The following is a 25,935-nucleotide window of genomic DNA, read 5'->3' as shown; positions in this document are numbered from 1 at the left end:
GTATCTTTAGCAGAATCAAATTCACCACTACATTCATAAAACACACCTCGTTTGATGACTTTTGCAGTCTGTTTCTAAATTTTCCACTCAGCAGATCCATATTGGTTAAAACTTTATTTCTTATGTGGATCAAGAGATTGATTTCCTGCTTCTTAAGATTCTGAATGCTGGCAATTACTATTCTTTTGTGTTTGCTCGATGATGCTTCTGGGGGTAGCCCTCATTGTAGGCGTCAGCTTGGTTGGAATAAACATGCCAGGAGATTGGGGTATAGAGTCATGGTGTCATTTACGGCAGAGAAGGAGGCCATTTGGCCCATCGTGTCCATGCCAGCTCTCCTTAAAGCAATTCATTCAGCCCCACTCCCCCACTCGATCCCCCTAATCACACAAGTTTATTTTCTTCAAGTGGCTATCAAGTTTCCTTTTGAAATAATTGATCGTTGGTACTTCCATCACCCTCATGGGCAGCGAGTTCCAGGTCATTACCACTCGCTGTGTAAAAAGTTCTTCCTCACATTCCCCCTGCATCTCTTGCCCAAAACCTTCCATCTGTGCCCTTAGTCCTTGTACAATCAGTTAATGGGAGAAATTTTTCCTTGTCTAACTTATCCAAGTCTGTCATAATCTTGTACACCTCTATCAAATCTCCCCTCAATCTCCTTTGTTCTGGGGAGAACCACCCCAGCTTTTCCAAACTAACCTTGTAACTAAAATCCCCATCTGGTAAATCTCCTCTGCATCCAGTCAAGGACCCTCACATCCTTCCTGAAGTGTGGTGACCAGAACTGGATGCAATACTCCAGTTGGGGCCTAACCAGAACATTATAAAGGTTCAGCATAACTTCCTTGCTTTTGTACTCAATGCTTCTATTAATGAAGTCCAAGTTTCCATATGCTTTACTAACCGCTCTCTCAGTATGTCCTGCCACCTTCAAAGATCGATGCACAAGCACCTCCAGGTCCCTCTGATCCTGCACACTCTTTAGAACTGTGCTATTAAATCTATATTTTTCTTTATTCTTTTCATGGGTTGTGGGTGTCGCTGGCAAGGCCAGCATTTGTTGCCATCCCTAATTGCCCTTGACAACTGAGTAGCTTGCTAGGCCATTTCAGAGGGCAGTTAAGAGTCAACCACATTGCTGTGGGTCTGGAGTCATATGTAGGCCAGACCAGGCAAGGACGGCAGATTTCCTTCCCGAAAGGACATTGGTGAACCAGATGGGTTTTTATGACAACAATGATAGTTTCATGGCACCATTACTCAGATTAGCTTTCAATTCCAGATTTTTATTAATTAATTTAATTTATTAATTGAATTTAAATTCTACCAGCTGCCATGGTGGGATTTGAACTTGTGTCCCATGGCATTAACCTGGGTCTCTGGATTACCAGTTCAGTGACATTACCACTACGCCACCCCATCACCTCCCCTATCCTCTCTGCCAAAATGAATTACCTCACACTTGTCTGCATTAAATTTCACCTGCCACTTGTCTGCCCATTCTGCCAGCCTATCTATGTCCTATTGCAGGCAGTTCGAATCATCCTCACTGTTTGCCACTCCTCCAAGTTTGGTATCAATGGCAAATTTTGGGCTGCATTTTGTGGAGGAGGTGGGGCTCCCAGCACCAGGCCAAAAGGCGGGGGGTGGGGGAGGGAATCCCGCCTTGGCTCTTTTATGCCTCCCCGGAGCAATCCTCCATTATTTGTAAGCCTAAGTGTCCCACACCAGGATCTCTGTCCCTTTAAATGCGGGGATCCTGCCTGGAAGAGCTGCTGGCCCTGTGCTGGCCAATCACAGGGCCAATAGCTCAGCAGTATTGGCAGTGCCACAGGGAGCAGTGACCACTGCTGGTACTGCAGAGGCCTTGGACTCAGGCCTAGTGCTGGAACCTGGACTTCAGGTAAGTGAGGCGGGGTCACCGGGGCCAGTGTCACATTTGCCACTCTCAAATCCTCTGCCACCTCCTCCACATCCAGGGAAGACTGGAAGATTATGGAAAGCCCTTCCGCTATCTCCACCCCACTTCCTTTAGCAACCTGGGATGCAAGCCATCCGGAGCAGGTGACTTATCTACCGTAAGCATAGCCAGCCTTTCCAGTACTTCCTCCTTCTCACTTTTTATCCTATCCATTGCCTCTGCTCTCTCTGCTTCCACTGATATTTTGTCAGATTCCTCTTTTTTTATTCATTCATAGGATGTGGGCAATACTCGGCCAGCATTTATTGCCCATCCCTAATTGCCCTTGAGAAGGTGGTGGTGAACTGCCTTCTTGAACCACTGCAGTCCATGCGGAGTAGGTACACCCACAGTGCTGTTAGGAAGGGAGTTCCAGGATTTTGACCCAGCGACGGTGAAGGAATGGTGATATAGTTCCTCTTCCTTAGTGAACACTGATACAGAGTACTCATTAAGTATTCTGGCCTTGTTCTATGTTCCTAATATTTCCCACTTCACCTCTTATTACCCGCTTACTATTTATATGCCAGTAGTGATCCTTGAGTTCCCTTTTATGTTGATTGCCATTCTATTCTCATATTCTCTGTTTGCCAGTCTTATTTCCCACTTCGCCTTCCCTCTCAACTTATTGTATTTGGCCTGGTTCTCACTTGAAGAATTCACCTGACATGCACCATATGCCCTGTTTTTTTTGTTTCATCATCTTGTCTATCTCCCTCATCATCCAAGGATGTTTTTAGTTTCCCCTACCTTTCACCCATGTTGGAATGTACCTAGCCTGTTCTTGAAGCATCTCTTCCTTAAATATAACCCATTGTTCCATTATAGTTTTTCCTGTCAGTCTTTGGTTCCCTGTTATCCTGGCTAGATCCCTTCTCATCACATTGAAATTAGCTCTCTTCCAATCTACCTGTTCTACCTTATATCATTCCTTGCTTTTCTGTATTATGAGTTTAAAGGATAGGATTATCATAGGATGATCACAGTTATTCAAGTGCTCTCCTACAGGCACTTGGTCCACTTGGCCCAACTCATTTTCTAGCACCAGATCCAGCAATGATGAAAGAGTCATGACTGTGTCTAGGATACAGACTGACATAACATGCTACCTGCGTGGTTACTGTATGTTGAGGGAGTGGAATTCCTTTCAATTAATAAAGATGCCAGGCTGGTGATGGGGCACACAAAAGGCAATGTCAGTATAATCTATCGCACCTTGGACCATGGGGAAGCATTCCATGTGGGTGAAGCCTAGGGAGAAATTTTATGCTCTTTCCCACAGTGGATTTGGAGGGGAGGGGGGCATAAAATTGGGTTGGATGGTGACGGGGGTCGGGGTGGGTGGGTGGTGGTGTTCCCACCACCATCCTGCATATGCCAAAATTTAGTCCTGGGCGGGAAGGCCTCTGAATGGCCTTCCTGCCCCGCCACCAATTGACGCTCTTAACTGGGCAATTAACCCCCAATTAGGGCCTCATCCCACCACTGTTGCAATTACCTCTGCAGCAGGCGGCTCTGTCGCTGCACGGGAAGCACGGCATGAAAAAACGTGCAGACTGCTTCCCGGCTCCAGGAGTGCAGGGGATTCCTCATTAAAACGCACTTCGTCCCTGAACGAGGGACCCGGCATTGAGAAAGGAGAGGCCTGCTGAGAATCACCCCCCCTTCCCTTGCTGCCGACCCCCCTACAGCCCCATCCCCCATGACCCCCACCCCCACCCCGCGAGACCCCACCCTCCCTGACCTAGCTGTGGCCTGGGTCCAGTGACGCCCCTGGGCCTCCGGTAGGTGCTCCTCTGGCAGCAACCACTGCCTCTGTGGTGACGCTGTTCAGTGGAAGAGCTGCTAGTCCCCGTGTTGCATCAGATGGTCTGGCCACATTGCAGCGGAATGCTCCATTCAGTTGGACCGTGCCTTGCCACCTATCTTTCATGGAAAAGTTTGTGCAGAAAAACACCTTTGACCACCAATCCATCAGGCAGTGGTCTGCACGGAATGTCCTCAAGGCCCTGCAGGAAAAGGAGATGGAGGATCCTGTTAGATGGTTCCCTGAGCAGACTGTCAATGTCATTTGGCGGAATGCTTCATTGCCAGAACTTTCAAACAAGCACCAAGACATAGCTTGACTGGTGGTGAGAAGGGCCCTCCCCGTCAGATCCTTTCTGCACGCCCTGAATCTCACTGCCTCCACATGCTGCCCTCGAGGTGGAATGTGCCTTTGCAAAGCAAATGTGGAAAGAGATGCAGTAGCTTTTGTCACGGTTCATCCCGAGCAGCTCTGTATCACAGGACTCTGTGCTCTACAGGCTGTTCTCAGGGTCTCACACCGAGATAAACATCAACTGCTTCTGGAGGACCATCAACTCTGGGTACTGCCTGTGTGGAGTTTGCAAGTTCTCCCTGTGTCTGCGTGGGTTTCCTCCGGGTGCTCCGGTTTCCTCCCACATGCCAAAGACTTGCAGGTTGATAGGTAAATTGGCCATTAGCAATTGCCCCTAGTATAGGTAGGTGGTAGGGAAATATAGGGACAGGTGGGGATGTGGTAGGAATATGGAATTAGTGTAGGATTAGTATAAATGGGTGGTTGATGGTCGGCACAGACTCGGTGGGCCGAAGGGCCTGTTTCAGTGCTGTATCTCTAAACTAAACTAAACTAAACTCGGTGAAAGACACTCTTTGGTCTGTCTGAAACTTGCTGGTCTTCCATTGCAAAGAGTTGTGACAGTCCATGACAGAGTGTTGCAGACTGGCACATTCCAAGTCCAGGACTACGTGCTGAGGGACGCACTAAAGCTTGTAGCAGCCACCACAAAGGCTCAATTGGGAAAGGCCACTGTGTAAGGTCCTCCTGCTATAATATTCCGTGGGTCTGAAACATGTGTAAAACCCCTCGGGCTGTATGCACCAAAATATGTTTTTATTGTGTAATGCAAATGTTCATTGCATGTAAAATGGAATGGCAAGAGTTGTGAGGAAACTAACATTCTATGTTGAAGGAATCTGATCTCTATTGCACTTTCTAAAATGTCAAGTTTGAACTGTTTTGTAATGTATTTTTTACAGATTTTATGAATAAAGTATATTTTTGGAAAAATAAGTGGAAGAGCTGCTGGCCTCTGATTGGCTGGCAGCTCTCCAATGGCGAGACATCTGGCGAGGGGTCCTTGATCATATGGAAGGCCCACCGCTGTCCACCTAAGATTCTGATTGTCACTAGATCCGGTGGGCCTTCCGGAGAAGAGGCAAAATGGGATTCTCAGCGTCACCTTTTCTGGACGTCGAAACCTCCACTGAAAGAATAAAATCCCAACCCTAGTATTTTCTCACCTAGCTTCTCTCTGTCCATAGGGAAGGAGATGCACGTGTACCTCCTGGTGTAGTGAGCCTTGGCGACCTCCCTGATACATCAGTGCACTACGAACTGGGGTATGTTGCTGGTGTCACCTACTGCAGCCTGGAAAGAGCCCATGACTTAAGATTTAAGGGCCACAGTGACCTTGCTCACCACAGGCAGTGCTGTCCATACCCTGGTTTGAGGCTTGAGTTATGGTGGCAATAGAAGAAATAGCTCGATGGTAGCCTTCTTAGTGAAGTGAAGGCACCTGAGACATTGCTCCTCAGTAAAGTTGTCGGAAAAGTGCTTCCACTGTAGATATTGCCTCCTGTGCATTGCCCTCCTCCTCTCTATTCTGGCAGCTGTTCCTGTTCTCTGGTGTTTTCCTTGCTGCTCCCACTCCTCCTCCGAACTCTCTCTGAGGCAGCCAACAACAGTGCAACACCAGCAAAATCTCCTCAGTAGACAAACTTGACTTTCCAGTGTGATAAAACATTAATCATTTCTAGAAGTTAGTCAGCAGCCTGAAATGAGAAACCAGCAATTGACTTGTAAGTGCTGGTGAGGGCCCTTCCTGCTCGTAATTGCCTCGAGTAGCTGTGTGAGTTCAGCATGTGGCACGTAATGGGCTGGAGCATACCAAAATCAAAATCAAGTCCTGCATCAAGGGTCAGATAGTGTGAAACAAAGACCAGGAAAACCACATACAGAGAAAAGCAAAGAGAAAGGGAGCAGGGAAGAAATGCAAAGAGTGTGAAAAGCAAATAGAAACAAAAGCAAACAAAATTGAGATTTTGACATAAAAGTTTCTGACTGTAGCGTACTCCCAATGTGTGTTGCTTTCGTCAGCACATCCACTTACAGACTCCAGTTGGAAATATGCGCACCTCCTGCTCACCATATTACAATGTTAGTAGGTTGTTTAATGCCAGAAATTTCTCGGCTTTTGTTTCTAATTCACTTTTATTAATCTCAATTTTTTTGCTTTTGTTTCTATTTGCTTTTCACACTCTTTGCAATTCTTCCCTGCTCCCTTTCTTTTTGTTTTTCTCTGTATGTGGTTTTCCTGGTCTTTGTTTCACACTATCTGACCTTTCTCTGGGCGTAATTTTAAGCACCAAGAATGGGTGGATTTGGGATGGGTGGGTACTAAAAATTTCAAACCCGGTCAACTTCCAGTTTGAAAGGGGGTTCGTCGGGGGCAGGCAACCAATCCGCTCTTGGGAGGTGGGCCAGGAAGAGCAGGGGTGTTTCTTCCAGGCTCGACAAGCAAACATCTTCACTGACCCCACGATCAGACCCCCGTCTCCCTCAACCCTATCGCAATCTTCCTCCTCCTCCCCCAAGATCTCTCCCTCTTTCCTCTCCACTCCGCTTCCCCGTTGCGGCCGTGTGCCACAGTCTTTCCCACCCGACAGGCAGCTCGCCTGTGGGCAACCTGCAGAAAAGATTTAAAAGGTGTCCTGCTGTTAATTTCAGCAAGATGTCTGGTAAACCCTTATTCTGGAAATCCTTCCCCACCTCTGCTTCCTTCATGGCCCTGAGTAAATATCGGGGCTATTGTCTCTCATTTTCTCCTATTCTTCTTTCTTTAAGTGTAAAATATCCATGGAGTTTCTCTGAGCTTCTTACAGACAATTCTTTTGCACATGTAGGGCTGGAATTTTGAATTTCAATACAGCTGATTGAGGAACAAGATAATAGATTAAAACTTAGTGATGTGCTTTTACAAAATAATATCAAATTCTGAAAGGAAGCATTCAAAGATTTTTTTTAATGACTGTAGAATCATGCAATTTCACAGTTCACAGCAAATCTTCACAGGTATACTCAAAATTAGCATTCAGGCCTTTGAAGCAAACAGCGGGCACAGCAAAACAAATTCTTTGATTAAAGATATTTGAGATTTTCTTGATGGTAGAACCTAGAAGACCCAATTTTACTATTGAATACAGAAATTATTGTACATACAGAGGTGTCACCATTCTGACTCTATAAATTGTGACACTCTTACAATCTCCAAGGGTCTACATCATCAAACTGTGCATGTTTATATACTTCACAGATTTTAATATTCATTCATGGGAAGTGAGTGTCGCTGGCAAGGCCAACATTTGTTTCCATCCCTAATTGCCCTTGAGAAGGTTGTGATGACCTGTCTTCTTGAACTGCTGCAGTCCATTTGGTGTTGGTACACCCACAGTGCTGTTAGGAATGGAGTTCCAGGATCTTGACCCAGTGACAGTGAATGAACGGCGATATAGTTCCAAGTCAGGATGGTGTGTGACTTGGAAGGGAACTTGCAGGTAGTGGTGTTCCCATGCATCTGCAGCCCTTGTCCTTCAAGGTGGTAGACGTCACAGGTTTGGAAAGTGCTGTTGAAAGAGGGTTGGCAAGTTGCTGCAGAGCATCTTGCATATGGTACACACTACTGCCACTGTCCGTCAGTGGTGGAGGGAGTGAAAGTTGAAGGTGGTGGATGGGATGCCGATTAAGTAGGCTGCTTTGTCCTGGATGGTGTTGAGCTTCTTGAGTGTTGTTGGAGCTGGACTCATCCAGGCAAGTGGGGAGTATTCCATCACACTCCTGAATTGTACCTTGTAGATGGTGGACAGGAATTGGGGAGACAGGTGGTGAGTTACTTGCCGCAGAATTCCCAGCCTCTGTCCTGTTCTTGCAGCCACAGTATTTATGTGGCTGGTCCAGTTCCATTTCAGGTCATTGGTACCCCCAGGATGTTGATGGGGAAATTCAGTGATGTTACTGTCATTGAACATGAAGGGGACATAATCTCTTATTGGAGATTGTCATTGCCTGGCACTTGTGTGGTGCGAATGTTATTTGCCATTTATCAGCCCAAGTCTGATGTTGTCTAGGTCTTGGGCACTGACTGCTTCAGTATCTGAGGGGTTGCAAATGGCACTGAACACTGTGTCATCATCAGTGAACATCCCCACTTCTGACCTTATGATGGAGGGAAGATCATTAATGAAGTAGTTGAAGATGGTTGGGCCTATGACACTATCCTGAGGAATTCCTTTGTATGACTTTAAATTTCCTGTTTCAAAAATGGTCAGACTCCTTAATTTGGTTTTGGCCTGCAGATTAAGTGAGCTGTAAGCCTTCTTGGTGATGCATTCTTTCACTTTGTATAAAATAGTTCTTAAGCTTTGATTCCATTTGTAGCCCAAGATCATATTCAAATTCATCCCAGGACATTTTAGTGGTCAATGTTTATCTTACACCTTATTCTTCTGAAGTGGAACATAGTTGATATTTATAGTGTCCTCCATTAGTTTAGGTTGACAGAACATAAAGGGAATATTCAAGTCATGTGGCTGATCTCTTGGTTCAAAGGATCAAGTTATGAGGAAAAACTGGAGAAACTGGAGCTTGTTGCCCTGAAAAGAAGCAAGAGAGGAACTTATAGAAGTATAATAAGATGTTAGATGCTATAGATAAGGTAAATCTGAACCTTTACTTTTAAGTCAGCCAATATGGTAGAGGATAGATTTTCAAGTTCTATGTGGGTAAGTTACAATCATTGGAAATGAATATTGGGTGATTTCTATAACAGATAGATGATCTGCAATTCCAGGGCAGTAAGTTGGAACTCTACTCCTGAACACAGAGGCATGGACTAACGCTAGTGAGTGGACAATTTAAGAGAAATATCAACATGGAGGCGCCTTTGTTGGCCTGCACAGCAGGGATAAAAAAACTGGGACCTGGACCGTCAAGCGGGTTGGAGGGGAAACCCATCTGCTGGATTGGTCTCAGCTACAATAGCAGTATTTTATAAATGCAGCCCCTCTTTGCAGCATGGAGTCCCAGTTCCGATGGCCTCCCCCCGGTCTGCAGCAGGTAAGCTGACTCTATTGAGCTGGCGGCCTCCATGCGCAGTGGGCACCCGTTCCACCACTGGCAAATTGTGGAGAGGCCGCAAAATCACCTCTAATTGGGGCCTCAACAATATTAATTGGCTGTTCGCCTCCATCAAGCGGCCCCCGACATGCTTCCCAGCCTGTTCCTGGAAAAGATCCCGATGCTGTTCCCTGCTATTTTTCCACTCCCTACCTCCAAACCCACCACCATGGGCCTGGAAAATTCAATCCGACTATTCCAATGCTGTCTTGGTTGGCCTCCCATCTTCCACCCTGCACGACCTTGAAGTCATCCAAAACTCTGCTGCCCGTATCTTAACTCACTCCCAATCCCATTGATCCATCAGCCTGGCTTGCTGACCTTAACTGGCTCCCCATCTGACAAAACCTCAGTTTTAAAATCCTCATGCTTGTCTTTCAATCCCTCCCTGGCTTCTTCCCTCCCTATCTCTGTCGCCTCCTCAAGCCCTGCAAGCCTCCAAGATATCTGCACTCCTCTAAAACTGACCTCATGTGCATACCTGATTTTAATTGCTCCACCACTGGCGGCCGTGCCTTCAGCTGCCTTGGCCCTAAGTTTTGGAATTCCCTCGCCAAACCTCTTCACCTCTCTATCTCTCTGTCCTCTTTTAGGATGCTCCTTAAAAACGACCTCTTTAATCAAGCATTTTGTCATCTGTACTGATATCTCCTTCTATGGCTCAGTGTCAAAAATGTTTTTATTGATATTGCTCTTAAGTGCCTTGGGATAATTTACTACATAAAATGCACTAAATAAACGTAAGTAGTTGTTGTTAGGTTTGCAGGAATTGAGCCATCCTTTTGCCTTGATTTTGATATGATTCTTCATACTGGTAAGTGCCCTAAGGGGGCAAAAAACATTTAATTACATTGACATTAAATTTGACATGTAAACTGCAAACATTTTAATTTACAATTGCATCCATATTAAAAACCTACTCGTCAATGATATAAAAATTCTTTGCACTAAATTTAAATTGTAATTAGAACTTTGAAAATTAGTGCGTTAATTTCACTAGTTGTCAAATGTACAAAATATATCCAGAATATGTATGTTGCAAACACTTAAATAAAAACATTAAAAAGGTTTATATTCTTTTTAGATATGTGAAGGTTTCATGATCTTTCCTGCTGACTAGGCTCTTAAATCAATATTGTACCACAGCTAAATTTCCTTTACACTCTGCTGTGTTAGATATTGGCACATTTGTCAATGTTTGACGTTAACAGAGGTAAAAGCAACAACTTGCATTTATCTCACGCCTTTAACGTAGAGCAAAATGCCAATGCACTTCGTAGAAGGGTAATAAAAACAAGGACCCTGAGACAAAGAAGGAGATATCAGGAGGGGTGACTAAAAGCTTGGTGAGACAGGGTGCATTTTAAGAAATGTCTTAGAGAAAGGGGAGGTAAAGAGGCAGGGAGGGAATTCCAGAGCTTGGGGCCCAGGCAGATAATGGCAAGGCTACCAATGTTGAGATGAAAGGAAAGGTTTATAAACAAGAGGTCAGTCAGAGAGTTTGGAGGGTGGGATTACAGAGATAGGAAGTAGCAAGGCCAAGCAAGGATTTAAACATGAGAATGAGAATTTTGAATTTAAGGTGCTGCGGGGGGTGGGGGAGGGGGGTGGGATCGGAAGCCAATATAGCCTAACGAGGACAGGGTTGGTGGATGAGCAAGATTTAGTGCAGAATAGGATATGTACAGCAGAGGTTTGGTTGAGCTGAAGTTTACAGAGAGTGGAGAATGGGAGCCTGTCTGGGAGAGTATTTGAATAGTTGGGCTGGATTTTAGTTCTGGAGTTGGGTCCCGTATGTTGGGTGCATTTCTGCAACCCAGCCCCACATCACATCAGTGCCTGATGCCCAACAGGATTTTTTACGAGATGGCCAATTAGTGGCCAGGGACAGCGCTTGTCATGCAATTAGATTGGCACAGGTCGGCCGTCCCACTGTCAGAGATGGGAGTTGAGGATGAATGTAGGAGAGGGGGCCTTTCATGGTGCCCACTAAAGACTTTTGCAGAAGGTTGAACTAAAACTGGCAACAGCTGCCAGCCCTCTGCTGTGGAGGAGGATCCCCTTCATAGCACGGACTGTGGCTGCAGCTGTGGCCATCTCGGTATGTCAGTCTTGGGGGAAGTGGGGGTTGGTTTAAATTGATGCTGGAGCACTGGCTCCTTGGAATGCCACCAGGAGGCGGCCTCCTGGAAACTTTCAGCTGGCCTCAGCACATTGGTCTTAATTAGACCTTTAATTGTCTCAATAGGCTACCTGCCGTTTGCGGACCCCTTGCTGACCCTATCTCTACCAAAATGAGCTGGAGATGGGAGCATGCCAGCAAGCCGGCATGCTGCTTTCTGATGGCAATTTTTTGGTCCTCCCATTTCCAGTCCACCTCAGTCAGGAATTGAAAATTCTGCCCGGGAGATGCCATGGATGAAGATTTCAACATGTGATCGGCTGAGGTAGGTATGGAGGTGGGCAATATTGTGGAGGTCGAAGACGACAGATTTTGTGATGAAGGGAATATGAATAAACATCACCTGTGTAGAAAAGCCATTTGTCAAAGCTACAGAATAAAAACAATTTGCCAATGTATGGAAATGGATCGATGAAATAGATAGAGGCAGTATAATAAATATAAAAAATTAGGGGTAAGAGTTTAATCCTGCACATTCAGCAGAAAACAGGTGGATGGGCAATTAAAATCACTTAGGTTACTTATCCATCCTGGAGTGGCTGGGAACTGACCGATCCCAATATTAACCTGCTCACCTGAACAAGTGACATGGACACCTGTGCTAGCTGGTGGTATCCTTTTTCATATATTCATGTCAGGTCCTGGTGATGGCATTGGGACCCGACTGCAATTTTAACTCAGCAGCCGGAGTGGGAAACTACAGTAAATTTACCATCATGCCAACCCGGGGGTGAAGCCGATTGGAACTAGAAGAGGCCAAAAAGGATAAACTTTAAATAATACGTTGGAGGCGGTACAGACAACGTTTACTAGACTAATACCTGGGCTGTCTTATGAGGAAATATTGGACAGGCTAGGCTTGTATCTGCTGGAATTTCGAAGAGTAAGAGGCGACTTGATTGAAACATATAAGATCCTTGACAGGGTGGATGTGGAAAGAATGTTTCCCCTTGTGGGAGAATCTAGAACTAGGGGGTCACTGTTTAAAAATAAGGGGTCTCCCATTTAAGACAGAGATGAGGAGAAATTTTTTCTCTCAGAGGGTCGTGAGTCTTTGGAATTCTCTTCTTCAAAAGGCGGTGGAAGCAGAGGCTTTGAATATTTTTAAGGCAGTGGTAGATAGATTCTTGATAAGCAGGGGGGTGGGAGGTTATCGGGGGTAGGTTGAAATGTGGAGTAATCAGTTCAGCCATGAACATATTGACTGGCAGAGCAGGCTCGAAGGGCCGAGTGGCCTACTCCTGCTCCTAATTCGTATGTTCATCAATGTTTTTCTCTTGTAGGCTCAGGAGGAGCAGGGTAGTCCTTTGGGCCCCACAATGAAAGCTTAGGCCACACCTGCCACAAACCCACACCTGCCTTCCCAATTGCAAGACCGTTATGGAATTGAACTGCCAGCCGATCCAGCCATTGACCTGGTCTTAGCGGGCAGCCTCCAGTCTGCCCAACTGCCCACTGCTTCCCAGCGACTTGCTCTCTAGAATGGGTGGAAGTCGGCTGATGGGGTTTAAATAAGGCCCAGGAGTTAAAATATCTTGGAACTTATTTCTGGAGTTTCTAACTCTCCTTATCCCCAAAACTGGCAGAAAGGTGTAGTTGTATTGGCATACGATGAATCAATTGAGCTACATTTCTCCCTCTCCATCTCTCTCTCTTTCTACCTCGCTCTCTCTCTCTCTCTCTTTATCATTGAAAATCTTTCATATGCATATACTATATAATGGAAAAAAAACTATGCAAGCTTATCTCCAGTCAGCCCTCGAAACTGCATTGAGGTCAAATGCAGTTCCTCTGGTCCCACAAAAATAATTTTAGAGTCCCCTTTTTGGGGCCTCTTCCTCTTAACCACCAGGTATTACTGAATTGCACATCCATGGTGTACCTGTTGCCCAATAGGTCCTCAAAACTGCATTGGGTTCTTATATATGTCATATGTATGCATAGATTAGGTTAGCATATGCAACAGCCAGCCCTACAACCCTCTGGGATCTCTGAGCTCCTCCAATTCCGGCCTCTTGCGCGACGCCGATTTACATTGCTTGCCCATTGGCAGTCTCGCCTTCAGCTACCAAGGCCCTAAGTTCTCGAATTCCCACCCTAAACTGCTGAGCCTGTCTGCCACTCTCTGTTTCTTTAAAACACTCCTTAAAACCTACCTCTTCAACCAAGCTTTTGGTCACCTATCCTAATATTTTGTTATGTATCTCGGTGCGAACTTTTGTTTGATACCACTCCTGTGAAGCGCCTTGGGTTATTTTAAAGTTGATGTTGCTGTTAAAATGGTAGCCCAACAGGAATAGGGTGTTAAATTGACTACTTCGATTTTAACTTTGCTCCTGCCTTGTTTCTGCCGGTGGATGGAGTTAAAATTTCCCCTAAAATCTCCCCGACCACATCTTTCCTTAATCTATTTTGTTTAAAAAAACATTGAATTTTGAAAGTAAACAAAGCCTCTTTGAGGGAAATGGATAGAAGGACAGTTTAGAAAGTGGGCAATGAGGAGGGAAGCAGGTTGAGAGTGACTGTAAAGGATCCTTTTCTGTCTTGCCAACTGCCCTGAGAGGAGTAGAATTTTCTACTCCAGAAAACCAGGTGGTGGAGGAAGAACTGGAGCCTCATATTTACACACTTATAAGCTTTTATTTACAGGAATGCACATTACAAATATGCACCTCCAAACTGAACAACCACAGTTTCAGTCTGCTCCTATATATATAGGAGCACAAGTGAATCCCCAGTTAATGCCCACCACCTGAATAAAAAGTAATATACAATTGTCACAGGATGAGTGTGGCTGAGGCAGAAAACAGATGGAGGTGAAAGGTGAGATTATTGTCATGAGTGAGGTTCGGAGAAGATAGAGGAATTAAATGGTAGTTTGAAGAGATGGGGTTAGCGATGAGAGTGACAATCAGGTGCAATGGGAGTGACTAAGTGGTAGAAAAGGTGGGGGTAATGGAGAAGCAAAGGGGTAAGGGGCCCAATGGAACCGAAAGAGTCATTGAATCATGAGCAATGAGGTGGAGGATGGGAAGAGAGCCAGTGAGAGACACATTTTCTCCCTAAGCCCCAATAGAAAATGCAGCCTGCTCTCATGGTTGGCTCCTTTCTTCACTGCTTGATACCATAAAACCCACAATCTTGGCCATGTGGTTGATAGTGAGGAAGAAAGCTGTAGCATGCAGGAAGCTATGGACTGGCCGGGTGGGGCAGAAAAGTGGCAAAAGGAATTCAATCTCAAATGTGTGGTAATGCATTTGGGGAGGGAAAAATGGACAAGGCAATGCACAATAAGTGGTAAGATACTGAGAAGTATAGAGGAACAGCAGGACCTTGCAGTGCATTTCCACAGATCCTTAAAGGTAGCTGTACAGGTAGATAAGGTTGTCAAGAAGGCATACAGGATACTTTCCTTTATTAGCTGAAGCATAGAATATAAGAGCAGGGGGTTTATGCTAGAACTGTGTAAAACACGTGTTAGGTTGCATCCCGAGTACTGCATACAGTTCTGGTCACTGCATTACAGGAAGGATTTTATCACAGTAGACAGGGTACAGAGGAGATTTACGAGAATCTTAGCTATGAGAAAAGATTGGATTGACCGGGGTTGTTTTCTTTGGAATAGAGAAGGCTGAGGGCAGATTTAATTGAGGTGTATAAAATTATGAGGGACCTAGATAGAGTGGATAGTAAGGACCTATTTCTGCTGACGAGGAGGTCAATAAACAAAGAGCAGAGATTTTAAATAATTGGCAGAAGGATAAAAGTGGAGTTGAGGAGAAATCTTTTCACCTAGAAGGTGGTTAGAGTCTGGAACTCACTGCATGAAAGCACGGTAGAGGCAGAAACCCTTGTTGCATTTACAAAATCCATGGATATGGATTGAAGTGCCATAACCTACAGGACTATGGACCAAGAGCTGAAAAGCGGATTAGTCTGGGTTGTCTGGTAGTTCTTTATCAACTGGCACAGACATGATGGGCCAAATGGCCTCCTTCCGTTTCATAAATTTTCTTCTTTTCTATGTACCCTCCCATGTGAAACGAAAGGTGAAAATGTCAGATAGAGACAGAAGAGAACAGAGAAAGAAGCAAAAGGAAGAATTCTCTAGAGAGAATTGAAAGGCAAGGGAGATATAAACAAAATAGCAAGAGAAAGAAGCAGCAAGACAAAGATGACAGAGACAGGCAAGAAAGAGAACATATTCTCAGATTTACCATATGCAAAACTACGGGAGACCATTATTATGCAAATGTTCTGAAAGTGTGTGTCATATTGCTGATGTCAAACTTCAGATATCACTCTTCAAAGTATTAAAAGAAAGATGGATATTTCATGCTGAGATCAATTACAGGCTATGTTCTGTTGGAAAGTGGAGTTTGCAGACAGAAATTTACAAGCATCAAACAAACAATCTGCAAAATTCTCTCACTAACAGCAATTAATCTGTACTTGAGCGCAGAACCTTTTCAGACCATTTTCCCATAGGAAGTACCCAAGCAGCAACCTTAAAAAGACAAGTGAGATTAATAGCTAAACATCAATAATGGTGCATTCATGATGCATTCCTTCCATAACTTTCTATTGTTTCTACATAAATCATTTTGTTTTAATGGTTGCTTCAGAGAGCTGAGATAAACATAAATACAATAAATAAAGCTGGTGTAAGCACAGAGAATAAAAAACATAACAAAATATAAAAAGCCATGCCAAGCTTTCCTGCTCCAAGTTCTTCCCTCTTTGCTATTTTTCTCTTCGGATGTATCATCGTTTTGCAACTGTAGCTGAAGAAGATCAGCCAGTGTACAGTATTCATTATTTGTACTTTGAAAGTTAACTCAGAAAAGTTCAAGAATTTTTGTAACCTCTTTCTAATGTTTTAGACAAAAAAAGTTAGATTACTGTCAGTGCCCCTAAAAGTGTTCTTTCTGGAGATTTTCCTTTCCAACAATTTTATGTTGATGTGCAGGAGTAGAGGAGGGGTTACAAGAAGCAAGTATCTATGTGAATGGTTTTTATGCCCCTGAACTTATAAAGTTAGGGTGCTGAGGTATCTAAAATGATAAAAGGATTTCATAAAGTCATTTCATCTGGTGGGGGAATCCAGGGTCACAATCTTAAGATTAAAACTAGGCCATTCAGGAATGAAATCAGGAAGCAGTTTTTCACACAAAGGATAGTGGAAATGTGGATTTCTCTACCCCAAAAGGATGTGGATGCTGAGTTACTTCAAAGTTTCAAGACTGAAATCCATCAATCTTTGTGAGGTAAGGATATGGATCAGAGGTGGGAAATTGCAGTTGAGGTACAGATCAGCCATGATCTAATTTAATGGCAAAACAAACTTGAGGGGCTGAATGGCCTACTCTTCATTCACTTCAGTGGAAAGTATAGCTGGGCAGGGTGTAAAATGATCAGCAGTTCTATTCCTGTCAGCTACCCGCCAGTCAGGTTAGGTTAAAATTAAGCCACCTACATCTCTAGTGAAAGAACTTAGCAAGATACTTCCCCAGTGGCAGTGAAATGACTGAATTTGGGATTGATGAATGGATATCAGGATATCAGAAACACACACCCTGGCCTAAGTTTGAGGCCTGGGGTATTTTAACTCCCAGGCCTCATCGACATACTGCTCACCAGTTGCTGGTCCTACATAATTGGAAAGCAACAGGTGGTTTGTGGCAGTGAGAAGAAGTTTGGATGGATGGAGGCTACTGGCTGATATTAAGGGAAAGCTCACTGGCAAAGCAAATTTTGGGACAATCTCATGGGAAGAGTGGTTGGTGGAAGAGTCCAGGACAGTCCTGCTACTACAGTGGCGGCACAGTGGCGCAGTGGTTAGCACCGCAGCCTCACAGCTCCAGCGACCTGGGTTCAATTCTGGGTACTGCCTGTGTGGAGTTTGCAAGTTCTCCCTGTGTCTGCATGGGTTTTCTCCGGGTGCTCCGGTTTCCTCCCACAAGCCAAAAGACTTGCAGGTTGATAGGTAAATTGGCCATTATAAATTGCCCCTAGTATAGGTAGGTGGTAGGGAAATATAGGGACAGGTGGGGATGTGGTAGGAATATGGGATTAGGATTAGTATATATGGGTGGTTGATGGTCGGCACAGACTCGGTGGGCCGAAGGGCCTGTTTCAGTGCTGTATCTCTAAACTAAACTAAACTACAAGGAAAGCTTTACATTTACCTTGTTGGGTCTCTTCTGTCTCCAGACCACCTGCGGACCTACTTTAGCCTTGCAGCTTCTCTTTTTGGGTGCCAGTTAAAATGCAATCAGGGCCTTTTTAACATAATAGGGCCCCGATTTGTACAAATTCATGAGGCCCCTTCCTACATTAGGCAAGTGTCTCAATTGCCTGTAGGCTAAAATGGGCAACGTTGGGAAAGGTGTCAACTGGCGAGTGAGTAAGTTATTCCCTCATTTTTAACTGTCCACCCACCCAGTTGCTGCAAGGCAGTAAGGTTAAAGTCAAAACTGAAAATATCAATAATTCATTGCACTCCTGCTTTGCACAAAATTTTAATAAATTAACAAGAATTTGGTTAAGGTTCACAAGATTGTAAAAGCAGCTCCTCAAAGTGGATAATGCCACAATAAAAGGTGAAAGGGCAATGGGTTTATAGTAAGAGGTAAAGATAATGAATGTCAAGATGTAATGATGCATCTATATAAAACCATAGTAAGACCACAGTTGGAGTACTGTGCCTAATTCTCAGGTCCATGCTCTAGGAAGGATGTTGAGGCAGTAGGCAGTACATTGCAGATTTGCTAAGATGCTGCTGGGTATGCAGAAATGCAAATATGAAGAAAGGCTTGAAAAATTGGGACTGTTCTCATCAGAATAGAGGAGATTATGAGCTGATTTGATAGAGGTGTTTAAAATTATGATGAGATGGAACAGAATAAATAGAAACAGACAGCTTCCTGTGGCTGAGTGGTCTCGAACAGGGACATCGATACAAGATTAATGTAAGAAATTTAGGGCAAAGAGCAGGAGCATAATGGTTGTTAATACTTCAAAGATCTCCTCCCTAGTCTCTTTCAGAACTTTGGATAAATAACATTTAACCCCAATGATTTCTTTGTTTTAAGCCTTTTTAGCCTGACTAGAATTTCAACCTCATTTATATTAAAGTCATTTTATTTTACTTGTGTTATCTCCATTTAGGGAGGGTATTTGGTGACAACACTCACCATCTAACTATCTGTTGCATTAGGCTTTTCTGTGGAGGGTAACCCTTCAGTGCTAAAAAGACAATCTTCATTTACCTCACTTTGTCCAGCATGAATTTCAGTGAATTTGGATGTGTGTTAGTATGTAATCTCTACTGTGTTGGAATTTTACTACTTAAAATTCTTCCTCTTTATGTGAATATATTCCTTTAAATTACTTTCAGTTGTCATCCTAAAGCTCTCCCAAGCAGTTGGCAGTGCAGGCAGGACCTTGCACAGAATAGAGAATTTATTCCAATCCTGCGATTAGGAGTAAATGGTAACGTGAGTGTAAGCAACAGAGGTAGTCACATGATATTGTTTATACCTCATTTACATACATTCAGAAATTTCTATGCTTATTAAAGGATGATGTTAAGAAGGTGGTGGGGCTGTGGGGTCTGTTTATGTATCAGAAAGTGACAGGCTTGTGCCTTGCTAGTCTGGTCTCCATTCCTAAAAATGAGCAAGCCATCCCTTTTTATAGTGGGCTCCCGGTTTTCTTTCTCCCAAAATAAGCGTAAAGAAAGTAATCTAGTTATCATTTTCAAATTTTTAAAGTAATGAGATGAAAACATTTTCATGGATGTCTTGCTGTTGAAGTGATTTACAGTTTTCCTCTGTCATCAACTGAACACAAGCACTGGAGTTAGTTCCCAGTGATGTAAATAGAATAAATTAGAAAAGCTGATGGGTGAAGAAATTGTTTTTGTTGCCCATTTTAATACATTGTTAGGCGTGTAAATGCACCTGCATAATCTATGAAAACAAGAAACACTAGTATGGATACACACAGGTCATGTGAACATTTTGATTTGCAGGACTGAATTTTCTATTATCTGGAATTTTCCCCATTCCGGGCAGTGGAAAATTCAATTCCACAAGTTAAAAACATTCACTTTCTAAAAAATTCAGACCTTCACTATTTAATAGATTCATTAAATAAAAAATAAAGTTATGAGATATTACAGTTTTATGGCAATATTCACAGTGGACCTGTAAATTACTCTGGTTGCACAACATTATTGTTGTTATTTAAGCAACTAAGAACTTTTTAGCCTTGATTATGTGCAGGCTTGGGAGATGTAAAGTCATGCACTTATATTAATTTTTAGCCATTTTATATAGTGTTCTGAAAGTAATTTAATGTTAAATACCAGCTATACAAGCTAGCTGAATATGGCAGTTTTATTTTCATGCTGTTTTCTTTGGTGCTGAAGGGCTTCAGCTTACTTCTTCATCATCACTTCTTGATTGTAATGATGGAAAAGCACTAATCTACCCACATTAGCAATAGAGCATATATGGCCTCTGTAGATTTAGTTACTTAACATATCAAATTTAGCTGCTAATGTCATTTTCTGGGGCTGGGAATCCTGCGGCCACTTCTCTTCTCCACAGGGAATTTAGATTAATGGGAATTAGGCTCTGCAGTGTTTGACAAGTTGCTGGCATGTATTGCATTTTTAGAAGGCAGTTCGCATTGAAATCTGTTTATTGGCACTGGCTCTTCACTTTGAAAAACAATTTTGAAGATTAACATGATTCATAGAGAAAATGTCAGTATTTATAACTATAAATGATTTGACATCTGATATGCCCCATAATGTTTCTTTGAACCAATAAGGAACCTTGTTCACTGATTGATATATACTATATGATTAGCTGCAAGGTTATGAAAAATTGGATGGACAATTAACAAACCTGCTTCTCTGTGATAAGAATATTTAAACTGCTGCATAACATTGTGAGGCAGAATTTCCTACTCTTGCACCTCAGTGTATTAGATTGCCTGGGTGCAGCACATTTAGCAAAATTAGGCAGGTGGTGAGGATCATGTGCCTATAAGGAGATTTTTTCTAATCTTTCTGTCACTGTTCACCAGTGCTTGGTGATCTCCTCTTACTCTATATCTATACCATCCCCCTTTACACTCAGAAGTAGTTGTAGTTACTGTGAAGGTGATGCAGCATGTCTGGCATTAGATCCTTGCATATACTTGTGTGGAGTGATTGTGACTTGTGACTACTGAGTCAATTCATAAGACTGTACAATCCTTGCATGATGCTGCTTTAACTAGCTCATTACATGTAATGTGCAGGGGAAGAAATTGAAGAAGGTGCTCATCAGTGTCATGGGAAACATTAGATAGTTGTGACAAGGCTCACAAACATTTTTAAATCTATACAAAGTCTCACACTTACTTTTCCCCTTCTGCTGAGGTCATTGATCTTCTTTCAGCATTCCAACCTGCTCCTTTGGTCTTGGCTTCAGTTCAGCCACATCTTACCATGCCTTGCATGCCATTGCCTTCATTACCTTTCCTCCACAGCTGGGAATAGGCTTCCTTCTTCCCTCCTAAGGCTGTCCTCAAATTGCTCCAGTCCCTTGAGGCAGCCAGAAGCTTGTGCCATCATGACATCACATAACGGGAAGACTTAGCACCCGCTCATGAAATACCCTCAATGTGCTAATTATCCCCAAGAGGAAATTGGGATGAAGTAAAGTGACATCAGGTACAGGGTTATTCTATTGTAGTGCTCATTTCTACAGGAAAATCACCCCTGTAGTCTGTTACATAGATCCATCCAAATATATACCCTAATTTATGTTAATAACCTGACCAAGTATAGAATTGCTGCCTCCTGGGAAATTAAATTCACTGCACCCGGTGAGATTGCATAATCCAAATTCAGCTTAGTCATAGTCTAATTCAGCTTAGAGTGGGTGAAAAAAATGGTCCAAACTCAGGGTTTAGGGAGAGGCTAAAGTCTTCAGATAAAAACTTCCAGTCAAAAAAAAGTCATGTTGAAAGTCACAAATGACAATTCAACAGATAAATGTTAATGTATTATGAAATAAAGTAATTTTTGAAATTTAATTTTTGTTCAAACCCTTATAAGAAATGTTATTTTCTCCAGCAAAAGAAAAAGCAATTCCAGCTGGAAAAGTAAGCTCAAAATGCATTTTGAGAGGTTTGTGGAAATCTCCTCTGTTCGGGTGGGAAGACAATCAAAGGTATCGGACTACTGTCAGAGTGGAGTTGGAGGCTAAAGGAAGACACTGCACTTTTGGAACAGTAAGACAAGTACTTTGAGAAGGGAGAGGAGATAAATAAATGGGGTTGGAATCAGGGAGGCGATGGGGAGTGGAGAGGATTAGGGTCTGGGGAGAGGGAGGACATGGGAGATGGGAGAATATGGAGAAGCAAATGGAAGAGGATCTAAGAGGATAGAAAGGGAAGGAAAAGGATGGGCGGGAAGAATTTGGAGAAGAGCTAAAAAATCAATGAGGTGAAGAGGTCAGGGGAGAGAGATCAGGGATTTGGGGAGAGAGTTGGAAGGGGTCAAGGATAAGGAGAAGGGTAAAGAGGATGGTATATTCAAAAATAAAAATGGAATTGAGAAAAATTAATTAAATGAAGATGGGTGATTCATAAATTTATAGCAGTTTTATGTAGAATGGGGAGATATGGCACTAAATAACTACATTTAGGAAGGTTGGCAATGAGGGGATAACTGAATCGAATAAACTGAGGACAAAGTTGACAAAATTAACTAAATAAGGATGTGAGGTTAATAAATTGTAAGGGGTATTTTCCATCAGCAACATTAATTAAATATTTCCCAGGTTTCAGACTACAAAATTAAAGGCAGTGCTTTTCTGAGGAAAATTATTAAATAAAGATTGGGGCTTCTCTGGGAATAATTAATTAAAGACAAGGCTACCGGGAAGCTGATTGGCAGGAATAGGGAGAAGCAGCACCAACAACCACCATTTTTCTTTGGTTCCCTCAGCACTATCAGGGACAGTGGTAGCAAGTGACAGGACTGCATTAGTGCAAGACCGGTGAGGTGGGCGGGTATGTCAGTGAATGATTCAGCGAAGGCTGTTAAGCAGCCAGGAGTAGCAGGTGGAATGGCCCAGCTGCCAGGGCAGCCATTTAACAAACACTGGGCCGGGGAGGGGGCTCTCATTATATGGGAGAACCTGGGTGAGTAGAGTGGGCCTCGGAAACAGAATTCACACTACTCAGAAAACGGCAGAGGGGAACATGAAAACACAGAATTGTGTGGGATATGACGCAGGTTTAATAAACTTACCTTTACTTAACTTTACAAAGATATCTTCCATTCTGTGGGAAATGCTCTTTGGAAAAGTATTTGCAGTTAGAATTGAGCTAATGGTCTTGAGTTCAGTTAATTGATGATGACATAATTTTATGTTCACAACACCATCCACACCATCAATAGAATTAGAATGTTGTGATCACTTGACTGATAGATCGATAGATAGATATACAAATAGATAAAGATGGATGACATCAGAGTTGAGAACAAACAGCAGGGTTAGGAAACAGCAGAACAGCTTTTCAACTTCATCATTTGGCCATTAAGCATCGCCTGGGTCGAACACAGAAAGGAAAATCTGGCAGAGAGGTTTTCTTGCCGCTGACAGAATCTGCTGATTTCTATCCATTAATTTGAATGGAAGGAAAATTAGGCAGGTTCTCTTACTGACGTGTGATCTTCCTTGCTATATATCCTTTCTGACTTCTGCCCAGGCAATGCGTGACATGCAGGTGGCAAAAACAAAAATCTACCCCAAAGTTCCATAAATGTCAGTGGATTCATTTACTTCGGGTATGATAATATTTATATCTATCTCATCAATTACTTAATGCATGGTATAAATGAAAGGTATGACAAGGGTATGATGGAACATGATCTATAATGCATTTGTAGCTTTGATTTTAACTCAAGCAACTGTGTCATTTGCCAGGTTAGTCCACTCATAGACTATTAATTATATTTATATTTCCTCTTCACATCTTCTCTAATTGACCCTTGGATCTTTGAGTTCCGTAGGACTTGATTGTACCTTGCAGTGAGAGCCATTCAAACTCTATTAATTCTTTGTAATATGCTGCATAATCTTACCATTCTGGCAGACATTTACAGTAATATTAGTACGAAATATTTGCTTTGGCTACAGATGAAAAGAAATTTAGACCATCTATGTTAGGAATAATGTTTAAGGCAACTTCTTTACATCTTTCTACAGTTGACATTCAACTTACCATGACCAATGTTGCTGATTTATATAAACCTTCCTTATATATTTAAATTAAGAGCTCTAGCAAAAAATTATTTGTAATATACACGTTATTATTTGGGGCTGAAGTTGTCATTTAAATTTGCATTTCAAAATTATTTTCTGTTGCTTTTCCATTTTCGTCTCTGTGGGAAAATACAGAGAAAATTAGGCTAAAAAGTTGCCTTTGGGTTATATTAAAGTAGTCTGAAACATAAATGATGCAGTGGCATTTCAAGGAATGCACCTCATTTGCTGTATATTTAAATCTTATTCAATACAGTGTTTTCCTCAAAAACATTTTCATTAAACAAAAACTTAATTTAAAGATAAAGGCAAAGTACTGTGGATGCTGGAAATTAGAAATAAAAACAGAAAATGCTTTAGGTAGCATCTGTAGAGAGAGAAACAGAGTTAACATTTGAAATGTTAACTCTGTTTCTCTCGCCACAAATGCTGCCTGACCCGCCGAGTATTATTAGCATTTCTGTTTTTATTCCCGTATTTGCCAGACCATGCGATGCACTTTTTTTTCAGGAAAATGTCACCTAAAATTGCCATGCGTCTTATGGTCCGAAGGTTAGGCCCAAATATTTCCTAAATATTTCCTTTTAAAATCCTATTTCATTTTATGGTCCTGTGCATTTTATGGTCCGGCAAATTGGTAAGTTTAAAGAAATGGCCTGAGATTGGTTTCTTATGAAATTTTATAAACTTGGACATTCTAAAAACTTAGCAAGTATTGAACAGAAGGGTCAATTGTATCAAATGAATAACATTAGAAGCAATGTACACCTTTGTTTTTTTTTACTTCTTTTCAACGATGACCCTTCAATTGTTGCAGGAGGATACTTTTATTTAAATGCTGTTACTATTGAGAATTACCCAGGAAAACAACATTATTTTTAATTTCTGAAAGCCAAAAGCCTACTGATATCAGAATGCAGAGGGACTCTCTTCATTACAACTGAGCTGTTCTCCACTCTACACAAGGTAGCAAATTGCTCTCACAAAAGAACACCGATCTTACATGAAGTGGAACAATTAATTTCACGCTTGTCATCTCCGTTTCAAGAGTATGTTGATTTGAATCACATATTTGCAGCCTATTAACATATGCAGTGGACAGTCTTGATGCTTTGTGAGTGCCCACATCACTATAATTACTTCTACTATAAAACAATTCATCAACAAGATTAATTACACTATTGACTAAGAATGGATGGATGTTCTAGATTAAAATCTATCTGATAGAATAGTTTATTAGATATTTCTTCTATCACCAACCACTGCGGAGCTAATATTGGGGAAAGCTCTTAATAATTACTTTTATACATTCACGGGATGTGGGCATCACTGGCAAGATCAGCATTTATAACACATCCCTAATTGCCCTTTAGAAGGTGTTGGTGAGCTGCCTTCTTGAATCGCTGGAATCCGTACAGTGAAGGTAGTCCCACAGTGCTGTTAGGTAGAGAGGTCCAGGATTTTGAACTGGCGACAATGAAGGAATGGTGATATTTTTAAAGTTAGGATGGTTTGTGATTTGGAGAGCAAATTGCAACTGCCCCTTGTCCTTCTAGGCAGTAGAGACTATGGTTTTGGGAGCTGCCGTCGAAGAAGCCTTGGCGAGTAACGTGTAGATGATATGCATTGCAGCCACTGTGTGTCAATAGCGGAGGGACTGAATTTTTAAGGTGGTGGATGGGGTGTCGATCAAGCGGGCTGCTTTGTTCCTGGATGGTGTTGAGCCTCTTGTGTGTTGTTGGAGCTGCACTCATCCAGGCAAACGGATAATGTTCCATCACATTCCTGATTTGTGCCTTTTACATGGTGGGAAGGCTTTGGGGAGTCAGGAGGTAAGTCACTAACACAGAATATTTTTACTCTGGCCTGCTGTTGTAGCCACAGCATTTAGGTGGCTTGTCCAGGTACGTTTCTGGTCAATGGTGACCCCAGGAGGTGATGGTGAAGGATTTGACAATGTTAAGGCCATTGAATATCAAGGGACGTGGTTTGATTCCCTCAGAAAGATTTATGACACAGATGGAGGCCATTCAGCTTACTGTATCCATGCTGGCTGAAAAAGAGCTTCCTGTTCAATCCCACCTTCTAGCTCTTGGTCCATGACTCTGTAGGTTACAGCACCTCAAGTGCATATCCAAATGTTCAAGACCCCCACCATCTTCTGGGTGAAAATATTTTTCTTCAATTCCCCTAGCCC

The sequence above is a fragment of the Heterodontus francisci genome, chromosome 19, assembly GCF_036365525.1.
Source record: "Heterodontus francisci isolate sHetFra1 chromosome 19, sHetFra1.hap1, whole genome shotgun sequence".
NCBI classification, from domain to species: domain Eukaryota; kingdom Metazoa; phylum Chordata; class Chondrichthyes; order Heterodontiformes; family Heterodontidae; genus Heterodontus; species Heterodontus francisci.
The sequence above is the reverse complement of the archived record's forward strand: the minus strand, read 5'-3'. Positions refer to the sequence as shown.